General features: G+C 41.2%; 1 protein-coding gene across 4 annotated transcripts in view; it reads left to right on the forward strand.

Annotated features, from left to right (window-relative positions):
• CACNB4 (calcium voltage-gated channel auxiliary subunit beta 4) overlaps window positions 1-15,590 on the forward strand; it is a 213,617-nt gene that overhangs the window by 66,611 nt on the left and 131,416 nt on the right. The window lies entirely within an intron of this gene.

Here is a 15,590-nt window from a genome sequence, read left to right on the forward strand (position 1 = left end):
TCCATTTTGATCAATTTCATGGTCATAGGATTTTAAAAATCGTAAATTTAATGATTTCAGCTATTTAAATCTGAAATTTCACAGTGTTGTAATTGTAGGGGTCCTGACCCAAAAAAGAATTGTGAGGGGTGGGGTCGCAAGGTTATTGTAGGGGGGCAGGTAACCGTACTGCTACCCTTACTTCTGTGCTGCTGCTGGCAGCGACACTACCTTCAGAGCTGGGCAGCTGGAGAGCCGAAGCTGCTGGCCAGGACCCCATCTCTGAAGGCAGAGCCGCCACCAGCAGCAGTGCAGAAGGAAGGATGGCATGGTATGGTATTGCCACCCTTACTTCTGCACTGCTGCCTGCAGAGCTGGGCCGTCAGTCAGCAGCCGCCACTCTCCAGCTGCCACTCTCCAGCTCTGAAGGCAGTAGCGCAGGAGTAAGGCTGGCATGGTATGGTCTTGTCACCCTTCTGCGTTGCTGCTGGCGAGGCGTTGCCTTCAGAGTTAGGCACCCGGCCAACAGCTGCCACTCTCCAGCTGCCCAGCTCTGAAGGCAGTAAAGTATGGGTGGCAATACTGTGATACCCCCTAAAATAGTCTTGCAACCCCTCTGCAACTCTCTTTTGGGTCAGGACCCCCAATTTGAGAAACACTGGTCTCCCCATGAAATTTGCATAGTATAGGGTAAAAACACACAAGAGACCAGATTTCATGGGGGGGAGACCAGATTTCATGGTCCATGATGCATTTTTTATGGCCATGAATTTGGTAGAGCCCTAGCAGTGGGACATAAGAACTAATTCAGTTTAATTTGGCGACAAACCCTCTGCCTTGGGTTGAAAACTGGTGTAAGTACTGTAAACAACTAGCAGTGTTGTTTGAGGATGAGTATAATGGGATACAATAGGGCTTGCTGTTACATCTAACTTTTCCATTAGTGATCTGGAAGAGGGAGTAAACAGCACGTTAATGGAATTTACAGAGGATGCTAGATTGGAAGGAGTCATAAACATCAGCCAGGACAGAGAAACAATACAAAGGGATCTAGAAGAATTAGAAATATGGGAAGAAAATAAAATGCTAATTAGCCTGCAAAAATACAGTCTGTAGGGGGTAATCTGAAGCGCCTACTAAATGGGAATAATGAATTTATGGATATAAAAACAAAACCAAAAGTAACCTGCACAAAAATGAGCATAAAGGATACAATAAATCACTCAGAAACAGAGGTCTTTAATTAAATCAACAGTTCTCAGCACAAGTGCCGTTGTACAAGCCCCAAAACCTTATTTTTCTAATAGAAATGGATTCCTCTGTTTTCACAATTAAACTGCATATGTTATATAACTGGGCAGATTCTCTTCAAGGAGCCTCTGCTTTTGGCATCTAACAATGAGTTGAGGTGATTGACACCAAGAATGCAAAGGGGATAAATGTAAGAATCTCAAAATAAGAGCCCCCTAAATTTAGCTTTGTTTTGTTTCAACAGTGTGGGTGATTAAGCATTGGAACAAACTGCCAAGGGAAGTGGTGGGTTTTTCATCTCTTGATGTCTACAAATCAAGCCTGGATGCCTTTCTGCAGGATGTGCTGTAGCCAAACACAAATTAGGCTCCAGTCAACAAGTTATTGGACTCAAGACAGGAGTAACTGGGTGAAATTCTAAGGATTGTGATATAGAGGAAGTCAGACTAGATGGTCTGTTGGTCCTTTCTGGCTTTAAACTCTATGAATCAATAAGCCAATTCTCTGACTCCTTGAGTGTTACAGTGGTATTGTAGAGTGTCAGTGGCCATGCTAATTCTTGGCGATCTGGCTTTCCTACCAGAGCCAAGGTTTGAAGGTGGGGAAGCTACATCCATCACTACAGTTCAAAGGAGACTTGCTTATAAATTTGTAAAATCAAATTGTGTGACTTTCACAATTGCTCAGCATTAGCCTCTCTGCTCCAATTGAAGTCAGCGGGAGTGTTGCTATTTTATGTGTAGTTCTGCATCCTAATAGCAATAACGTTAAAAAATGTTATTCTGTACTGTAAATAAAACCTCTGTTTTCTCTTTTAACTACTTATTGGCTTTGAACACTTCATACGTGGCAGCTGGGGTGTAAATCTACCTCTCACTAGTCTGCCATGAAATAAGTGTCTGCGTGGACTCTGCTGCCACTGACTGAAAGTTCTGTAGTGTGCTTTGATCTGCCATCCTTTGAAGTGGGGATAGATCAAAGCACACTAGGAGAATTTTTAGTGCACAGCAGCAGGGTCCACATGGAAGGTTGGTGTGTGGCAGGCTCGTGAGAGGTAGATTTATGCCCCAGCTTGCTGGAAACTAACTGTTCATATAAACAAGCCCTAACACCACTGTTATTGGAGTAGGCCTGGAAGTTGGGGTATCATTGGCACCAAAGGGATCGATATTGTAAGCAACATAGGAATTGCCATATTGTAACAGACCATCTCGTCAGTATCCTGTGTCTGACAGGAACCAGTACCAGATGCTTCAGAGGAAGGTGCAAGAAGTTCCAGAGTGACATTATTGTCAACCTTCTGTGAACCCCATGCTAATTCTGCAATATCATTTTTTTTCAGCAGGTGGTGACCTATACTGTACATAGTATTCTAGATGAGGCAATACCACTGATTTATATAATGGCATTGTAATGTTTTCTGTATCTCATTCCTTATGCATCCCAAGATCTTATTTGCTTTTTTTTGACTGCAGCTGTTCATTGAGCTCAGGTGTCTATTGAGCTATCAACAATTATCTCCCATTCCTGAATTGAAGCATGTTAATTTAGAACCCTGTAAGGTATATGAGTACTTTGAGGTTTTTTCCCTTTTATCAGGGCTGAACCTCACTTGCCATTGTGTTGCCTATTCATCGTGCTTGGTTAGGTCTCTATCAAGCTCCTCAGAGTCCTCTCTGGTCCCGACTAACCTAAATAACTTTGTCATCTGCAAATTTTGCTACCTCACTGCTCCCTCCCTTTCCAGACCATTAATAAATATACTAAAAAACACTGGACCTAGTACAGAACCTTGAGGCCCTTGCTTTTAACCTTTGTCCATGATGGAAATTGGCTATTTATTCCTACACTTTGTTTCCTATCTCTTAGCCAGTTTTTGACCCCTAATGGTACTTTGGTTCTCACCCCAGGACTACTTAGCTTCTCTAGTAGCCTCTTGTAAGGGACCTTGTCAAATGACTTTTGGAAATCTAAATAAACAAGGTCAACCAGTAATGTGTGGAAGGCTTGAGAGAACAGTTTTCATAAAATTTGTATGAAAGATGCTAGAAAAACAGTGTCATTTAGTATTGTATAAGCCACCAGGTCAGTGATCTGATCTCATCTAGGCTCTGCACTGCATCTGAGCTAACAGAGAATTGTGTTAGTCTCACTCTTTTTAAATTAGTGTGTCTCAGCATTTCCATTTGAAACTCCAATTATAAAAGACTATATCTGAGGATTAAATTCATTCTGGTCTGTAAACTGGCTGGACAAGCTCTTTTTAATCTGATAGTTATTAGTTATTATTTCTATTATGGTAGCCTCTCAGGGATCAGGGCTTGTTGTTTAGTCACTTCAGACACATAACAAAGAGCTGATACCTGCCCCAAAGAGCTTCAAAACAATATAGCCCTAGCCGTGCCTTCCACTCCTGTCAACCCCCCATCTTACCCTATCCCATCCCAAACACCCGCTGCACCTGCAGCTGCTACAGAGTTGGCTCAGCATTTGGCATAGGGGCTTCCTGAGCTAGGGCTATTGCCTGGAGAGAGGGGGGAGGAGTTTATGCCTCCCTCAGGGCCCGCTGTGCCAGCCTAACCAGCACAAAGAAGCCCTAGAACAATGATGTCTCTTGCCCTGGCTCCCTAACCTGGACTGGTACTATATGCTTCCTTCAAAAGGCAGGCCCTGCACCCTTAGCCTACCAGTGTGGGATATCAGGACTGTTTCCTTCCGTCTTTGACTGATGGGCTGTGAATCCCAGTTTGAAAGATGATTATGTAAATAAAAAAATTGAGATTTTTGGTTGCCTTTATTAGTGGCTCAACTGGTGCCTTTCTTTCATGAGGGTCCCATTTTGAGCCTCAGCAGCAATATTTTGCAGGATGTTTTACACTCGCAACAGGTCCAGCCTCTGGATGGTGACACGCTGTTAATTGGTTATCGTCTCCCATGTCTAGTCACACCAGCTAGAAAAGAAAATAACTGCCAGGGTTTACAACTCTTATTAACATATGCATTCATCTGCTTTCTAATTTTTCTATCTTTCTAATTCTCAGCGTCTTTGCTCAAAGAGAGGAAGCATGGTGTAGTTGTCCTAAGAGCTGTCCAAACTTATAACAAAGAGATAATCCCTGCCTCAAACCATAGACTGTGATGTTCAAAAATCATTGCGAGCCAAACAGTCTTGCAGAGCTCTGCTTCGTTCAGGGTCTGAAATCTAACTTCTCAGTATTGCATAACATGAGCCTCTGAATAACTGGTTCCAGCTAGCTCTTGCCAGAGTCTCTTAGAGGTACACTTCTCTACATCTTTCTTCCCCAACCAAACCAAGCAGTAATAACAATCAACATTAACATCATACAGCATTTTGAATACTTATAACCAGTCTACTGACTACCAGTGTTCAATTAGACTGGGAGGTGATAGAAGCCAGTTGAAGAGAACAAAATAACTTTATTTATAAAGAGCCCCTTGTCAAGGTGTGCCGGGTTCTGTGCAGCCATACATGGTAAACAGATTATAAAAGCATGGAGAAAATACTCTAAATCTACAGGATAACACCACCAGCCTTGCAAACCCTTAGAGAGAAGAAAATGGCATGTGTAGATTGTCTTTTTTTTTTAAATGGTGCCTGCTAGATTTCACTTTGATCAGCTAACACCCACTTTAAAATATAACCGACCTTGTCTACAATAGGCTTTTAAAAGTTAGTTAACACCTTTTAAAAACACTTTTATCCTAGTCTAGGAACACCCTAAAGTGGGACAGAAAATGTAAATATTGTTATGTGTGGTTCTTCAATAATAGTAAGTAATGGTAGAAATTCGCCCATGTTGAAACCAATGAGAGTCAGCCACAGACACACTCCTTGTGTTTGGAGAGCACAGGCACAGCTTCATTCTAGTACCTCTGAGGGTGTTCCAGGTGGTGGGGCAGGGAAGAGATAGTGGCCATAGCAGCTGGGACAGTCGTGGATTTTCAAAACTCATCTGGTTGAGGCACTAGTTAACCAGATATCTCAGGGCACTGTTGTGGTACAAGAAGAAGAAATGTCTTTAACTATGAGCTGCTCCTCTCCTGGTAGTCGTTGTTCACCCATTCTTACTCTCTTAGCTGTAGTCAGCTCCTGCCCATCCCACTTCAGTTGGTTCTCAGTTACTTCTATCAGGGCAGGGCAGGCAGTCTGCCTCAGAGAGAGAGAGAGAAAGTGGGGGGAAAAAAGGGGCAGCCATCTTGGAATTACGTGGGTGGGCATCACTGAACTATGCCTGGAGGGGAGCCTACATCAGAAAGGGAAGTCTGTTCCTGGGGGTAAGAAGAAGGGAGACAGCTAGGAAGATAGAAGATGGTGGGCAGCCATATCTAAGGAGGGGGGGGGAAACAGGGAAAGCAGCAGGGCAGAAGTGAGGAAGGGGGATAAGGCATGGTGGGGAAAAGGGTAAGCCCTGGGGAGTATAACGGGAACCACGGGGGGGCACAAAGGAGCCATGCAAACAAAGGAGCAACACTTTTTCAAGCGACTTTTTTCCAAAATAACCTGAGGGTCTGGATGCCACATTCTATAAATTCTAGGTTATTTTTCTTCACTCTTTTCTCTTACCTTCTAAAAAAAATTACCCACAATTCACCAGGATGTAAAGACAAGCCCATGTCAACCCTATTCTCGAGAATATCTGTCAGACAGATATTTAGGTGCGGTCTATGGATTTCTTTGTCCTCTGACTGATCTTGCAGTCTGTCTGTCGTCTTGTGGCAGGATCGCTATGATGTCAGCATACTAGCTGGTGAGGTTGGATCTCTAGCTCATGAGGCCTTAGGCTGTGGTCAGTCTTTTCGTTACAAAGGCACCAAGTAGTAAATTTTCTAATTTTCCTAAGAGTATTAATGCTATAGAAACTTCCAGTGCCATCTTGTCAGTTAAGGAAGAAGTAATGAACTCATTTTAACTGGCAACATCATCCATATCAGTCTCAGCTACTTAGTCAATCCATTCTTTGTCCATTTTATCTCCCAAGGCTTCACATTTGAGGATCATATTTAATCAAAAAAATGTTTCCATCAACAGTCCCAAGAATGGTTTCTAGTTAAATTACCAACGTTCATGTGGCTTTGGGAGATTAAAACTGACCAGGAGGAAACGGAGCTTTCAGGACTGCATGCAATCCCCTAGTTCACGAGATTTGAAGAGCTCACCATTTACAGTCGTGTGGCTTCTATGATATGCCCCATCTCACAAACTTGAGTACTAATGGAGTATGCGTGGATAATCCATGTCGCATCCTCTTTCGCTACTAATTCACAGAGGATAACAGTCTCCTAGTGCTACCTGCTAGTGGAATTATTCCTTTGGCTCAAAGAGTAGGGATGCTTCATGTCTTGGTTTTAAGCCCTGCTGACAACCCATGCTAGGTATTGTTCAATAAAGATTTGTGTTTGACTTTAAAACTGTATTGTAATGTAACCACAGGTCCTTGTTCAAAACCACACTACATTTACAGTACTACTTCACCCATTATTTGCTTTCACATACTAATGCTTATAATTCAGACCTTGGCTATGTGGAAACATTCCCATTGACTTCAATGAGACTTGGATCAAACCCTGATTGATTGTTGTTCTTTATTGTGTTTTCAGTATTGATGAGGCTTTCAGACTTTAATTACCAATATAAAACATTTCTTCACGTCTTCAGGCACTGCACTCGCTCCCATAAAATTTTAAACTGACTTTTTTATTGACAGTTTTTCATAATTACATCAACTCATAAGATAAAGGCCTGATGGGTGTTCAACATCAATTCTTACAGCTCTTAGGAAACTGAATATCACTCATAAGAGAAGAACTTAAGGTTAAAAATGAGAAATGAATGAAGGTGCACTACTCTGTCTTGTAGATTCAAGTATGTGGCTTAAAAAAATAAAAAGTACCCTTGCCCCCAAAAGAAACAAACAAAACTAATGTATAACAATTCAAGGGGGGAAAACAAAAATATGACTACATTTTTAACTGGATGCTTAAATTGGACTCCTAAATCCATATTTAGGGACTTAAATCATAGTGGCCTGATTTTCAAAAGTACCGAGCCACATACAGCTACCTTTGAAGTCAACGAGAGTTTTGCGTGCTCTGCACCTATCAAGAGCAGGCTACTTTGATTTAGGTGCCTAAATATGGATTTAGGTCCTTAAATTTAGGCACCCAAGTTTTAACAATGTGGATCCCTATTAATCTAATGCTGTGACTATGAATTCAAGCACAGTCAGGAAATTCAGCTTGGTGGTTCCCAGTGTCCCACAACAATTACAGCTTAGCCTCTTTGCATTTATATAGTGTTTATTGATTGATTGAACATTTTCTTTCATATCTTTTTGTGTGCCTTTTTAAGAAAAGGCAATCACACAAATAGTTAAATGCAGAGAATAATAAGAGTAGTTCAGTTACCCCTCCCACTATACATGCTTTAAACTATGAGACTGCAAATAACTTGCAACAATGAAACCTTCATACTTCGTAGCAGTCCTAATGAAGCAATGTCAGGTAAAAGCCTTACTGAATAGGTGGTGCCTTACATCACACCCTAAAAACTATTAAACTGGGCACTAGCAGATTCATTTGTGACTTCAGATTCAAATAACCTGTCTAGTGCTGTTCATACTTTTAACAAAACTCAAATGTAGGCCTCCGAATCATCAATAGAAAGACATGTCTAAAATGTCATTTTAATTTTGTTGTTCTTAAATATAAATAAAAAAGTGGTAACGAAACTTCTAGAGCTGCTCAATACTCCAACAGTAATCCATAAACCAATAACTGTATTGCTCTCACATCAAAGCCTCGTCACTATATCCCATCAATCTTCCATCCCAAATGCCTGGGGAAAAAAGGTGGTCTTTGCCAAGTAGCTGGAAGATTAAGAAATTCGGTCTCTTTCTAATGGAAGCAAGTTCTGAAGTAGATGACCATTCATGTTTTGCTGGCAGCTCCTCCATCTTTGAATTAATGGAGCACCTGCTTGAGCACTCTTCAGATCTCAACCGTGGCAGTATTGTATGGAGAGAGAGAGAGAGGCAATTTCTCAACAAGTCTCAAAACATTTGGGGCTTTATTGGTGAAAACCAACACCTGAGTTTCATCTGGAAGCTTGTTGCTGACTACTGCAGGTTCTGGAGCACAAGTGTTATGTGCTTTAAGATTTCTATAAGGAATGGGTTCAATAAAACCACATACACCAATATAGTATTGTAAGTGTTAAGTTTTTTCCTTATTATGTACTTTCAGGCCCAATGTGGGGATACATTTTAGCGTAATCTATTTCCATGCTCATCATTGTAGTACCAGAGCAGCATCTACCCTTCTGTGCTGGCTTGGAGTCTGTGAACAAAGTTGTCCTTGTGTTACCCTGAGGCTAATGATCCTGCCAATGCTAGCCCCATACCCAAGCTGGGAGAGGAGGGGCACTATGGCTCCACAGCCCTCCTGCACTGGTCATAGTGATTTGGTACCAGTGGTTTGATAATAGTGAAAATGAATTTGTTAGAGTAAGAAAAAGAATGAATGTACTGACTTATCTCTCTGGCTTTGTACACTGCAGTGCTGCTGTTTTTACCTGACTCTGCAATCTCATTACTGCACTTCCACCCAAAGAACATGTTGGTGCGTTTATACAAAGAGCAGTCTGCTACATCTATTGAAAGAACTGGACTAGTGCAGTTATTTGATTGTTCAATCATTAGCTTGGCCTTCAAATAAAATTTGATATGGTCTTGGGCTGCATTCTATAAAGTTCATGTTCTATGAAATACGGTGCCCCCCCCACCCCAAACATTTGGATCACTCCAAACCAGGAACATATGGACCCATTTCTCTTAGAGACATCACATCTTTTCCCTTTGGACCTCAGAAATGATTCAACTGAGCAAAAAGAAATTGAATCCAAGAAGAATCCCTCTCTGACTCCAGAGACTGTGGAGATTTGTGCCTAGAATGTATTTGTTCATAGGGATATGAAATGCTCTTGACATCAGGCGGTTACAATATTCTTATCTGTGATGAAAGGAGACTTTTCAATAGAGTATTCAGCTTCTACTTTTTCAGTTAAGTCAATATTCTGATTGCTATTCTTACTTTCAGTATTTTACTCTAATGGTGTAATAAAGTATCGGCTTTAATGAAATCACCACAGCAGTTTTAAGAATTTCAGATTTTATACCAGTTACTGTAGTGTGCAATCTCTTTATCATGAAAGTTGAACTTACAAATATAGAATTATTATTATTTATTACATAACTCTCTTCAGCTGAGTGAACCCTTGTTTGCAAGGGAGGGTGGATTTTACCACAAGGATTCGGCATGCAGCAGGGGAGGAGAGGCTGATGCAGGAAGGCTGAGCTCGCCAGGCCTCTGTTCTGTATGGCAGTGTTTCTCAAACTTTTTATGCTGGCGACCCATTTGGACTTAAAAAAAAATTGTGACCCCCTCCTCTAGAAAAAATTGTGGCCCCTACGTTCAGCCATGAGGGACTCGGGGCATCAGCCTTGCTCAGGGCAGGGGGCTTCAGCCCTGCTGGGCCAGGGGTTCGGGGTTCTGGACTTCAGCTCTGCTCAGTGCTTCAGCCCCGCTTGGGGTGTGGAGCTCCAGCCTGGCTTGGAGTTTCAGCCCCACTCAGGAGTTGGGGGCTTCAGTCCCCCTGACACTTCCGGAGCTGCTAGCTGCGGCTTCAACCCTCCACCCAGAGGTCTATGTCCCTACCAGCCCGGAGGTATAGGATTAACGTGTTAAAAAATTAACATGTTAATTCTATTTTCAGTTAATCACAGGTGTTAACTGTGATTAATTGACAGCCCTGATTAAAATACAAAAGCTTGTGTATCCGATCTACACTATTACCCAACATTTGTTTCATTTGCCCTGAACTGGAGAGTACTCATGCAAGGCCCTTGTTAACACAACTAGCCTTTGAGCCATGTGAAAGAGAATCTCTGTTTGTTCATTTAAAATAAAAAGAAAGGGCCATATTTGCTGCTGCAGCTGTTATACTCAGTGCAGCATCAGAAAGAGTTGCGGTTGGTGGATCCTGAAGCTGGCTGGGAAATTGTCCAGTCCTAGGGGTAAATCAGACCCTCTGGCTGCCCACCAAACACTGTTACAGGAGTGCTGTATAAGTGATAGCTATGTATATGTAAACAGTTAATAGATAATCCACCAGCAGATGGCACTCCAGGGTACGTAGTATAGAGCCTGGGTTTTGTAGGCTCAGTAAAACTTGTTCTTTTGGGGCAGTGCAAATTGGCTTCTTATGTGTAGCTCTTTGTGTCAGCTCTTAACAGCAACAAGGGGCCATTCCAGCAGTCATAGATAGCCGGGCAGTTCTGTGTTCCAGCTGTGCCTCTTTTCCAAGCCATGCCCCCTACATCTGGGGCTGGAGGAGTAAATGTCATAAGATTGGAATGGTATAGGTACAGGAATGCTATACAGAGATTTTTGGAACAGGAATTCCCGGGTTAATTCTGGCTACTTTGCTGGAGGGCCAGAGTAAGGCCCTGAATCTTGGCCCTAATTGTACCTTATGAAGACAGCCTGGAAAACGTAGACCAGTGAAAAATAATAGAAACTGGTAGCTGGGGTTGAAAGGAGCAAGCTGCTGGGTTCCACTTCTGCAGTAGGAGGCATGATATCCCCATCCTCCCCCCATACCCCACCACAGCTCATGCGTGCACTTTATGTAAAATATATCAGTTAAGTATGCAGCATAGGTAAACAATTCTTACTAACCCTTCCTCCAGTCTTTAGCCAGGCCCTGGGCTTAGGGGTGTGATTATGGTGGATAGGAGCTGATTATGGTTATGTAACTTCATCTGGGGGTTTAACCTGGGTGAGAGCCATACTTGCCCACTGACCTTCTCACTCTAGCTCCCCTTCTGTCCTTCAGATAGCTCCTCCCTTGAGCACCCATTCGAGGTGAGGAGGGAGGAAAGCCAGAATTAACGCCTTACTTACTGGGAACCTGGTATTGTCACTGCACCGACAGTGCAGTGTAGTTATTATGCAGTGGTTTCCAAGACAACGATGACTTTCACTTAAATGATGCTTTCTAACTCTCTCTATTGCTCAATTGTATGGTTTTGATGTAACTGATCCCAGAGCCAAAGCTTACCCTCGCACATTTCCAACCTCATAAACATTAATGGGTCTTCATGGATGTGAGTATAATTTGTACACATTCACCTTTATTTAGGAAAATCATTTTTAGTTTCCAAGATCCCTTGTCACAGGCCGTAGAAACGTTTGTGCATAGAAGCTCCATTGATTTGATATTTTCTGGGTTCCTTGCACATAGTAATGCTCTATTCTGTAGAGCTCTTAGATGTCAGTAAAAGGAGAATATTTCTGGTGCTTCACATTGCTAAGAAAGCCTTCATTCAGCAAGGCAAACGATGTTGCCAGATTGAAGTGATAGTGCACTAACAAATGCGTGAGAGCTTCCCACATTAATCTTTGATGGAACTTTGGCCCTTTAATTCCTGCTCAGAGGTTTGTCTGGCAGAACACACTGTGTGTCTGAACATTCCACACACAACCTAATAATGTTCTACCGATTTCACCCCAATGTTAATTGAACAACAAAGGCACAGTAATTAATCTGTAAGACCAGCACCAAAAGGGTTAATTTCCAAACCTGAAAAACCAGACCTCCATTCTATACAAGGTAACAGAAGCAGATTATTATTAACCTGCAGGACAGTATAGTTTTGCTCTTTTTAATTGTCTTGAAGGACTTGACTGAGATTGTCCCTTTGACCAGTAAACTACCTCATAAATATTTAGCACAGATCTAGATATGGATTTAGGGTTCCCATTCGAGTTCTTAAGTATTTCAGCCATCTCCTTATTTTCATTTTGGTCACAAAACCACGTCTAAACTAGGGATCGATGGCGCATTATAACATGTCAATTTCATTTTACATAGAGTTCAGCAGTTTGAGGGGGGGAAACATGTAGTCAAACTCTTCTTATCTAAGTTATGTGAGTAGCCCCAGTGCAATGAGTGGGACTTCTCCAGTGAGTTAAGCATATGGAATTTGGCCTGTGACCATTTTCTTTCAGCTTCTACTGATTAAGACTGTTTACAACTTTTAAATACAATCCTGTTTAATGAGTTAATATATTTTTATTACATCTCTTAAAAGCTATTCAGCTTAAGCAGTTAATAAACATATTTTAATACCCCTGTGTATTACAATGATGTTTAGATTAAAATGTAAGAGAAAAGACAAGTGGAACAGGAAATAGAGTAATTCCACTGATTTGGGGATTAAATACGTCCATTACAAATGAATGTCAAAGTTTACTGAAGATTTCTTCTCCTCCTTTTTTGAATTAGCAAATTATTCTGATATCGCATCTAAAAGTTCCTTCAAATAATCTGGCATTTAAAAGTTTTCCAAAACATTGTATTTGTTATTACAGACTTAATTTTTTTAATGGTAATGATATTCAATATAAATCATCAAGCAATATTATTTCCCTGCTCCTTAAATTTTCTTCATTTTAGATTTTTTTCCTTCTATCAACTGGGTGGCCACTTATCAATTTTGAGGTTCCCACTACGATGGCTAGGGCACAAAGCTGGTCTGTGTCTAAGCAGAGGATTGAGAATCAAGAGACAACCCAAGCTTTATCTTCAGCTTTTTAGTGGTCAATAATTTTGTTTGTGTTTAGCATTGCCAACTAACCTTATGAAATAGTTATTTTATTCTATAGCGTGGAAGAGGAATAACTCATTAGGACAGTTTTAGTTTTATTTATTCTGAGATTTAATAAGCAAAAACCCACCCAACATCTGTACAGTATAAGATTGCAGAAGCTGATATTTTGGACTTTCTCAGCCTGGCATAGGATTCTGTGATTCATAAACAATATATATTGTAGCTGAATCAGGTCCTTGGCCATTTAGCTGTTGCTGAATGTTCTAGGTCCATCTAGGTGGACTAAAAATGCTGATTTTGCTACATGCGCCTAAATTTTCTTGGTGATTCCTAACCCCCCCCCCCCACTGACTTCAATGAAATAACAACTGACAGCACAGCAAGTGCAGCAGCTCAAGGGTTAATTGGCCAGGCAGACTAAAGAAATCAATGAATTAAAGGTGTGCACTAAATTCTATAATGTAGGATACTCCAATTGCTGTTGCTGCTTCATGCTACAGGTAGGTGCAAAGTACGTAGTGTGATCACAATATTCTTTCATTGTCAGTGCTTTGATCTCTTAAGACCCAGTTTAGGTGATTCAGCAAAATACTTAAGCACATGGCTATCTTTACACATGTTATTTGTACAGTGATAGGGTCTAGGAATCCCTGTCTTGGATCAGGACTCCATTATATTAGGTGCTGTGCAAGCACAAAGATGGTCTCCAGTCCAATTGGCTTAAACGTGAGTACTCACATACTAAAAGTTATGCATGTGCTTACTACTCAGTAGTAGCCAGGTGCCTGATTTTGATCAAACTTAAACAGGTGTCCAGGGAGTTACACTGGTGTAAGGAAAATAAGGTCCACTGTCTTGTTCCTAAAAGTCCTATTTATGTGGCTTTCACTACAGTGTGAAAACGTAGATACATTTCATTGTGATTTTTAAACTAAGCACCAAAGTACTGGTAGAAATAAAGCATGAGAAAACCCACACGAACCAGCTTGCATAGGGTCTCCACCACTCTAGCTCTGCCCCAGGGCTCTCTGAAGTGGGAGGAGGTTTCAGAGTCAAGATGCCTAGGTTAGTTCATGCCTCCTTGGAGCTATTGTTTCAGGCTGTCTGCAGACTCAGGCATCCCTCACAGATAGCCACATTTTCGAGCTTTCCTTTGCATTCATGAGGCCTAGAAATACAGTTCTTTAAAAAAGAAAGTCTAATCTGTGAATCCAGGAGTTGGGGTTTATGCCTGGACCTATAATGCCTATGCCTTAATCCAGCTCAGCCACCCTAAAGAAAGGTCTTGAAAGGACCTGTGATATGAGCCCTGGGTCCATGATTATGCAAATACTTCTGCAGGCAGGCCACAAGCAGCATTTTGCTGGGCCCAGGGCAAGCACATAATATGGATCTCCATCCCATTCCCTACAGACACACTAATGAAAGAAAAAATTATATTTGACTTCTGAAATGTCATCAAAAGGGCCTATCACTTTACAACTTTTGGCTTTTTTTCATTGCAAAATCACGAATGGCCTCGCTAATGTCAATTTTTCTTGAGAGTTCACACTCCATAGATGAAACAGTAAGATGACTGAAGTGTCTCTGTGCCATAGTAGATCATCTGTCATCTTTGATGATACACGGGTACAAACAAACTCACTAAATTTATATAAATTACATATAGTCAAACTCAAACATCCACAATCTAGCCTGATTCCCCCCCGCCCCATGATGATGGGCATGTGGCCAGGCACCTTGGACTGGACTGGTAAAGTGTATATATTTTCTCCCCTTTATGTGGCCGTGCCTTCATGCTGGAGTGTGTAGGTGTCATTTCCCCAATCCCAGTGCTATTTCTTACACAGAACATGTTAATTTGGGCATTGTGTCATGAGTGTGTGAGACTATTACCCACAATAAAGTTACGATGTAGAAAAGAAAAGTTCACTGTAAAAGAGTTGCCTTGTGTGTGTTTCTCTTTAAGGAAATCGCCTTTGCTTACTTAAACAGAGCAACTACATTTCTGACAATTGACTGTATGATTAAAGTTCAGGGAATTAATGAAAATAGCTTTCTAGAAGAGGAGAAGTTCTTGCTGGAAAGTTGGTGCTATTTTGCTGCTAACTTAAAAATGTTTCACCTTTAGCTTACTACGTCTGCTAAGAGCGAAACATGCAAACACATAGCTGGTGAGCTCCTTGTTCCTGTTGGGGAGCAATACAAATAACCCCATTTACTGGTAGCTAGTGACTCATCTCAAATAGGACTGTTCTTGTGAGTAAATGCTCACCAGTGTGTGTCAAGAATTCACAGTCTGGCCCCATGTAAATTTTATTATGTACAAGTGCAAGATTTTGACCAACTTACACATTTTAACAAAGGAATGTTGAAACTATTGATTTTTTTTTTGTTTGGAATAAAAAGGAATATTAGAATTAAACCAATTTGCATAGTCCATTGGAAGTGGCTTTTAAAGGAAAAATACCTGATAACTGAGCTTGTTGCTCATTAGAAAAATAAAATTTATACTACTGCCTAAGTATAAATAGAGCGAGTAGACTCCCTTTGTTTCTATTCACTACTAAAATTGGTGTTTTAAGGAAGTGATGTTTCCCCTCCAAATACAGCACTCTAATTTAGGGAGGATATTAAAAATTAGTGTGAACGAGAATGAAATCTCATCTG

Source organism: Malaclemys terrapin, chromosome 11 (genome assembly GCF_027887155.1).
Source record: "Malaclemys terrapin pileata isolate rMalTer1 chromosome 11, rMalTer1.hap1, whole genome shotgun sequence".
NCBI lineage: Eukaryota > Metazoa > Chordata > Testudines > Emydidae > Malaclemys > Malaclemys terrapin.